Source organism: Rattus norvegicus, chromosome 10 (assembly GCF_021556685.1).
Source record: "Rattus norvegicus strain SHRSP/BbbUtx chromosome 10, alternate assembly SHRSP_T2T, whole genome shotgun sequence".
In the NCBI taxonomy this organism is placed as follows: domain Eukaryota; kingdom Metazoa; phylum Chordata; class Mammalia; order Rodentia; family Muridae; genus Rattus; species Rattus norvegicus.
Window position 1 is genome coordinate 39695301 of NC_141543.1, and position 8802 is coordinate 39704102.

Here is an 8802-nt window from a genome sequence, read left to right on the forward strand (position 1 = left end):
GCCTTATTTATAATAGCCAGAAGCTGGAAAGAACCCAGATGCCCTTCAACAGAGGAATGGATACAGAAAATGTGGTACATCTACACAATGGAATATTACTCAGCTATCAAAAACAACGACTTTATGAAATTCGTAGGCAAATGATTGGAACTGGAAAATATCATCCTGAGTGAGGTAACCCAATCACAGAAAAACACACATGGTATGCACTCATTGATAAGTGGCTATTAGCCCAAATGCTTGAATAACCCTAGATGCCTAGAACAAATGAAACTCAAGACGGATGATCAAAATGTGAATGCTTCACTCCTTCTTTAAGAGGGGAACAAGAATACCCTTGGCAGGGAATAGGGAGGCAAAGTTTAAAACAGAGCAGAAGGAACACCCATTCAGAGCCTGCCCCACATGTGGCCCATACATATACAGCCACCCAATTAGACAAGATGGATGAAGCAAAGAAGTGCAGGCCGACAGGAGCCGGATGTAGATCGCTCCTGAGAGACACAGCCAGAATACAGCAAATACAGAGGCGAATGCCAGCAGCAAACCACTGAACTGAGAACGGGACCCCCGTTGAAGGAATCAGAGAAAGAACTCAAAGAGCTTGAAGGAGCTCGATACCCCTTATGAACAACAATGCCAAGCAACCAGAGCTTCCAGGGACTAAGCCACTACCTAAAGACTATACATGGATTGACCCAGGACTCTGACCTCATAGGTAGCAATAAATATTCTAGTAAGATCACCAGTGGAAGGGGAAGCCCTTGGTCCTGCTAAGACTGAACCCCCAGTGAACGTGATTGTTGAGGGGAGGGCGGCAATGGGGGGATGATGGGGAGGGGAACACCCATAAAGAAGAGGAGGGGGAGGGATTAGGGGGATGTTTGCCCAGAAACCGGAAAATATATTTATTAAAAAAAAAGAAGCAAAAAAAGAAATAAGCAATATAAAAATATGTAAACTACATTAAGAAATGTTCAAAGGGTGCATCATTTTTATATTAGTGCATTTTCATTCTTTTTCTCATTTTCTTTTCCTTTTTATCTTTGTGTTTATGTCATGTTACTCTTATATCAGAATAGTTTGTCTTAATCAAAAGATGCTTCTGCAAGGCTTATGGTAACCAAAAACCAAAATATCTGTTGTGCAGAAAGTTATGAGAGTAATGAACACTCATAACTATAGTAAATTACTTAAGAACAGATTAGATACCCTCACCTGGGCAGCACAATGGAGTTGACCCTGGTGGCACAGGAGAGCTGGTTCCTCAGGAATGAGAGTGGGAGAGCTGGCCCCACCCCTTGCCTAGGCAAAGCAAGAGAGCTGACCCTTGTGGTACTGGCTTAGAAGAGCTGGGGAGCTGATAAATTCAGCCTCTACACAGGCCCAGATCCAGTGCACTGAGTTGGCCTAACCCAACAGCCACCCCATATGAACTGCTGGAGTGCATGAAGGGGCCAGTCTGGCAGATCCAAAGCTGCAGGATTTCCATGACACAAAGCAACAATAGGACATCTGAGAAAAATCCCAGTGAGGATGCAGTGTGGACACTGTAGCAGAAGCCAGAGACCCTGAACCAGACCAATAACTGATTGAATGAACATTCGTAAGGAAAGGTGTGGACAAAAGGGTAGACTGTGGGACACACCACGACACACCACAGCTTTTATGGAGAGATGTTTTGGGGGGTTGTTTTTCCTTTCTATATTTATATTTTTGTTTTCTTTGTTGGGGGGGTTGCAAGGACAGAGAGTGAGTATGAAGGATGGTGAGATGAATGGGAGTGTGATGCACGGTGTGAAATTCACAAGGAATCAATAAAAATAACAATGAACTGAAAGACAAAGGAGAGAGGAAAGAACTACAACAACACAAGTAAATTAAAAATGCTGTACTAAGGACCTATTTATCTGTAGTTACTGATGAGTTAGTTAATGTTTATTATTGAGTGGATAAAAATATTTAAGAGACCCAAACATATATGTTCCTTTAAGAATGTGCAAAATGAAAGGAGGGCTGAGAAATTCCAGGCACAGCAGGCATGGTGACAATGGGTGCACAGCAGGCGTGGTGGCAGTGCATAAACAGCAGGCTGGTGGCATGTGCCTTCAATCCCAGCTCGTGAGTGCATGAGACATAGAAACAGAAAAGACTAGAATATGTGTCTAGAAATGAAGAAGCATCAGTATGGTTGCAGTGACAAGTAATGATGAAAGAGTCAATGCAGCAAAAGGAAATAATGAGGTAAATGCATGCAATCGGTATCCGAGCCTCTAGACACACACTAGCAAATAGATAATGAGAGTCTGTCGGTCCTGAGGTTTGCCCGAGAAAAATCAATCCAACCATTTTGAGCCAAATTTGGAGCATGCTTTATTAAATATTAAATGCTGACCAACAGAAACCAACAGATGGACTTTGGTCAGGACCACTCCCTGGATTTCCCAGCTGAGTAGCCCACGACACTTGTAGGGGCTTTTATGAATAAAACTCATAGGCCACCGTACTTTCCCATGAGGCATTGTTATTTTTCCAGGAATATAACTTCCAGCATTCCAAAAAGTTACCCGGTCCTTGGGCAGGTGGGGCTTACAGGTTAATTTTGGTTTTGTTATATTTCAAGAACTACAACTTCAAGCATTTCAGGAAGTTGCCTGGTCCTTGGGAGGATGGAGTTCACAGGTTAATTCAGGGTATTACAAGTCCAATTCGAGGCAGTAATGCAGTGTTTTATGGGATTTTCACTCTTTTGCACCAATGAATAAATACCAGGACAGGAAATGTGTTAAATTGCATACTAGAACAAATAGATATAACAGATATTTACAGACTTCATATGACTGTAGCATTTTTTTATCGAGAGAATAGAAGACAGTCTTTGGGATATCATATGAGAAACCATGAAACACGGCTCACCAAAAGTGTTAGATTTCTTTCCTTTTTATTTTGTACATATGCATGTTTTGCTGACATCCGTGAGGGCTAGAAGAGGGTGTCAGTTTCCCTGGAACTTTCTGTTGCACACTGTCATGTTGGTGCTGGCAATGGAAACCAGGTTCTCTACAAGAGAGGCAAGTGCTCTGAACCACTGAGCCCGACACCCTCCACACAGTTCTTAATGAAATCATGTTCGATATTGTTTGTCACAAGGCAAAACTAAAATTAAGAACAAGAAAAGCTTTGGGAAATATACCAATAGATGAGAAAGAAACAATTGACTTTTAACAACCAACAACAAGGGGAAAATCAAGAATAAATTTCTCAATCTCCTTTAAAAAGTAGCATTGAAGAAATTACCCAAACCTGTAACATACACGCAAACACACACACACACACACACACACACACACACATACATGCTATATACACTACATGCATATATACACCACACGCATGCACTTGTGCACACACGCACACATATACCACATACTACACAAACATGCCATACACACATACACATGCTACATACACACATACACTATATACATATATACACAACACACACACATTCATACATACCACATACACACACCACCACACATGTACACTTACTACATACACCAGACACAGCACAATACATTACACACTATGCAAAAGGGACCTCAATGGATGTCCTGAAAGACAATTTGAGACCTGGAAGGAAAATGTCTTCAGGTGTGCCTTTTGTGAGAGGCATGCTAACAGGTAACTCTGAGCACCTGTGACCTCTGAAGCTCTAGAGAAGGCCTGACACTCGGAGTAGCCTTACTCTGCTCTTCAAGAATACCATCCTATAAATAAAGTTGTTCTCTTTTCTACATAAAAAGAACCCAGAGAAGTTATGTGTCCATACATAGTCTCATTGGCCATTGCTCTTCTCGCCCAGGAATTCCAAGTTTTAGCTTGTTATTGTGCTGGCTACAGCTGAAGATAATATGGAGGTTGTGCCAAAAAAATTAAAATTAGAACTGCCATGTAATCTACCAACCCCACACTGGATATGCACACAAAAGAAATGAAGTCTAAATTGTGAAGAGAATTGTCAGTCCAGGATTTATTACAGCACTGTTCACAACACTCAAGAGATGGAAACAACTCATTTCCTTCAGCTGGATGAGCTGTTTTCTAAAAATGGGGTAATGAAGTCTGGTGTCTCGTGACAGCATGAATGGACATGAAATGTGAACATGGACGTGTATATGCCCGTCCTAGACTCTTCATCCCCTACTTTTAAACTGTGCTCTATTCCTTGGCTGAGTCAACCTCAGCTTGGTTAGTGGAAGAGAATACACCACAACAAAATCCAGGTTACGTTCAAAACAACTCTGCCTTGTGACACGTGAGATAAAGCATCTGCCCAACAATGTTGCGGTGATAGTTCTGGAAAGGTCTATAAGTAAACCACATGCCATCCTAGGCTCTTAGTGAAAACTACATCTCTTTCTGCTGATCAGATACAAATACCACATTGCTAATGGGCCCTGAAAGAGATTCAATTCATAACCAAGGGGCATTGTTTGCATCACCTAACCTGCCTGTCACAAACTAGATACTATCTTAGACATATGTGGGATATATATATATATATATATATATATATATATATATATTTATAGTAGTAATCTTTAAGTGAAACTTGAACTTTGGTATGATAGGAGAAGGCCTGGTCAGGAGCAAATGAGAAGTTGTATTCTGAGGAAACTGTGAATAATTCAAATTGGTCTGGCTCCCTTCCCAATGGGGAATAGAAAAACCTGAAGAGTGCAGGGCAGCTCTTAGAGGACAGTCATTGGATGATAATTTGCCACAATGGGGCTCAGAGGTCTCTAAGGCCATGATGCTTACAAATTAACTCACTCTCCACTACCTTCTAGTGTCCTTTCCAATGTCCCTGGACATCAGTGTATTCAAACTTTAGGATCAGAAAATGGAACGATAATACTCCAGCTGAACATCAGGGTCAGAAAGAGGCAAAGGAATTGGAGTTAAGAGAGCAGCGGCTTGGTAAGAAAGATGCTCCCACCTTTGACATCAGCAATCTCTGCTCTCATTGAGGGGGTGGACCGCATACTATGCTAATTTCTATAGCATAGTAACTCTGACTTGAGTCCCCTCTTACCAAAGGCTGCATCAGGAGCCAAGTGGAAAATACCTTTTCATTACCAGTAGATCCCACCAGTGCCCTAGTGGACGTCATCTCTCCTCAGTGCCGATAGAATTGATGAAGATGAGAGTGATCATTCTGTCTTTGAGTTCCAGGTAAGTGCAGAATGCATGGCCACTCAGTCTTGATGGTTAAAATCTAGTAAGTAAGAAGTGGTCTACAAGATGATTAGCCCTCGATTCCATTGCACGGGTGCACACAGTGTGTGGACAAGTTAATGCTCATCAAAAAAAATGTTGTGTCACTCACAGAATAACTGGATCTCTGTCTCCTGTTCACCCTATCTCTACTCTGTACAAAGCATCCAAGATCTGCCCTGTATCATTTTCCAGTTGCAAATACTTTGCTTTAAGTAAACTGTAGGGGTTGATATAAAATTGTTTTGAACTCCCTTTCAAAACTCCAATGCTACAATGCAAAAGCTCAAGTAAATTGGAAACATCAGAGCCAGGAGCTGAAGAGAAGAGACATTGTCAGAATTGTTAGAATAAAACCAGGAGAATCTATTGGGGGGAAAGACACATTAGTTTCTCCTCTGTCTTCTCCCAGTTCCTCCCTACCTTCCCTCACATCTTGATCCACTCCCCATTACAAAACAGAACAAAGTAATGTTGGATACTTTGTACACAAGATAAAACAAACTTAGTGTGTAAGATACCTACATAGTTAATATGTAAGATAAAACACAAAAATTCATCACATTGAAATTGGACGAGGCAAACCAACAGAAGGAAAAGAACCCAGGAGAAGGCACAAGAATCAGAGACTCACTCATTCACTTGCTTAGGAGTCTCATAAAGACACTAGACTGGAAATATGCCATACTATGTATGCAGAGGACCTGATGCACGCCCATGCAGGCCCCGTGCATGCTGCTTCAGTCTCTGGGAGTTCATATGATTTAGAGGGCCTTGTTCTCCTGGTGTCCTCTATCCCTTCTGGTGGGATGTCTTAAATCAAACCCCTCCTCTCAGGGTTTAAGGAACTAAATGGAAAAGAAGGAGGAGGAGGAAAGATTATAAGAGCTAGAGAAGACAGGTGACACCAAGGAAGCAATGCCTTCCCAACAGAACAGGACTAACACACATGTGAACTTGCAGAGATTGGCAGCACGCACGGGGCCCACCCAGGATCAAATCAGACTGGTGGCAGAGCTGAAAAGGGTAATTGGACACAGCTTCTGCTGTGCCAGAGCTGAAAAGGGTAATTGAACACAGCTTCTGGGCCTGATTGACTGGATATCTCCAGTTGATAAGTGCTTGAAAAGGAAAAGTTGTTTTTCTCCAATGGAGTTTCACTGGGTATATAGGTCATACTTAATCTAAACCTATGCCCAGCAGGAGACCCAACACAAAACCAACAGCACGGCAATGGTATTTTGGTAGATGTTTTTTCTCATATTGCTTGTTTTGGTCATTTTTAAATCTTACTGTATTTTTGCTTGTATATTAAGGTTTCTGATGTTGTGTTTTATGGGTTTTGGAGTGTGTGTATATGTATGTATGTGTGTATGTATGTATGTATGTGTCTCTGTGTCTCTGTATGTCTGTGTATCTGCCTGTTTTATGTGCTTTTTTTCATTCTGGTTTGTTTGTTTTGTTTCTTGGTTTTGAGAGGGAGGGAGAGGGAGGGAGGGAGGGAGAGAGAGAGAGAGAGAGAGAGAGAGAGAGAGAGAGAGAATAGATGTGGAGGTGGTTGAGTGGGGAAGTGGGGCAGAGCTGGAAGGAGGTAGGGGAGGGAAGCCTGTGATCCAATATAATGTATAAAAATTATTTTCACTAAAAATGAGAGAGAGAAAGAAGAAATACATGGTCTAAGATGGAAGGCAGATTGGAAGACAGCAGGAAGCATCCTCATCTTCTCCACAAAAAACATCAAACTGCATGTTTGACTCAAGTTTCACTATATTCTGACGATACAATTAAACTAGTGGATGATCTGAAGAGTGAGGCACCACAAAAATACCTGGGAAAGTTAGGTATTTAGTGGAATCCCCTAGTCTTCAGATGTTTTAAAGTGCACAATGAACCATCAAGATCCCTCAGAAGGTGAAGGAGCTCGATGCCAACGCTGACCGCCTCAGCTCCATTCCCAGGATTCATACAGCAGGAGACAACGAGTTCTCATGCTTGTCCTCTGACCGCCACAATCAAACCACACTAGACATGAGCCCATACATGTACATACAGTGATACAATGTATAATATGGTAAGAAGAGAGGATTATAGCAGGACACTTTAAGAACTGTTTCTGTTAGTAGGAATGTTTGCAGAGGCTAACTCTTCACTGGGGGTTGGCCATGGGGTGAAGGGAAAAAGTGGGGAGAGAAAGAAAGGTGCTATGCTGCTTAGCTCAGGTTTCACACCCATCCTTCTAGATGTGTGTTTTAGTTAATATCCCCAGTATTAAAGGATAAGTCCTCATGCCCAGAGGATGTTAGAAATAGCTAAATAGTCTGTAAATGTCCTGTCGGTCGTTGGGAAGGACAATCTTCTGAGAGTGCATCCTCTTGCTAGCATCATCCTACATGAACGGCACTGGAGTTGTACAGAGGAAGATGAGGACAGATGAGGGAAGGGCCTTTTGCTACCATCTGCACATGTAGAAAATCATTTTTAGTAATAACCAGGGGTCTCTATATGTTCAACGAGTGCCTTCTTCCATGGTATCTAAGTTTTATAGATGACATCCTAAAGTGACCGTCTATGGTGAGCTCTGTAGCTAGTGAATTAGCCAATTTGTATCTATGTTAGCATTGACAGGAAAGATGCCTTAGAGCACAGAAGTATCACACCACCTTTGGACAATGCAAGTCAGAATATGCTCATTAGGCTGGAGGTAGATGAACAGAAAGACGCACCCAAGGGAAGGTCCACTCAGCTGTGCTTAGACATTCATTTCAACGAGAACCTTTGGTGTGTGCATCTTCTAGCTGTGAAGTATGAATACATTCATTGAGTGTGAGCATATTTTCTTGCTAATATTTTAGTATCTATATCTGATACACTCTTGGAAAGGACTAAACATGAACATGATTGCTGATCAAGAAATTTAGGTATAAAACTCATACATAGGCACACAGGAACAGACACACTGGAGATTTGATACAGACAATTGGTGATGTTTTTAATATATAAAATCAAATGGGCATGCTCCAAAATGCTGTGTGTAGGGATTCATAGTAATAAATAATTAAATGTTTTAAAGATAATTTAGAAGCTGGGAGACGGTTCCATGGGTAAAGTATTTGCTACTAAGAATGAGGACCTGGCCTAGGTCCTGGTTAAAGTTGGTCCTACATATATCTTCTCATCCATGGTGCTGAAGTCGCTATATGTTCATCACTGATATCAGGAAACCAATCTGGTTCCTATCAGATAATGTGCTGTAGCCGTTGTAGATAATTTGGTGATAATCTCTCCTCCTTGTAGATGCTGCTATACCTGGAATCGAAGCTGTCTGCAGGATTTTTAAAACAAGAATTCCTTGTGTCTTCAAACTGTGACACCTAGCAGAGTCAGCAGGAGACAGACCAGAATGAAGGCAAATGTGCCAGGCTTCAGATAGCTCTGGGTTACTTTGTGGACTCAAGTGACTTCAAAGTGCATACTCTGACTGAAAGCATTGAGGTGTCTTCTGGTTTGTGAGAGTGACAGTCT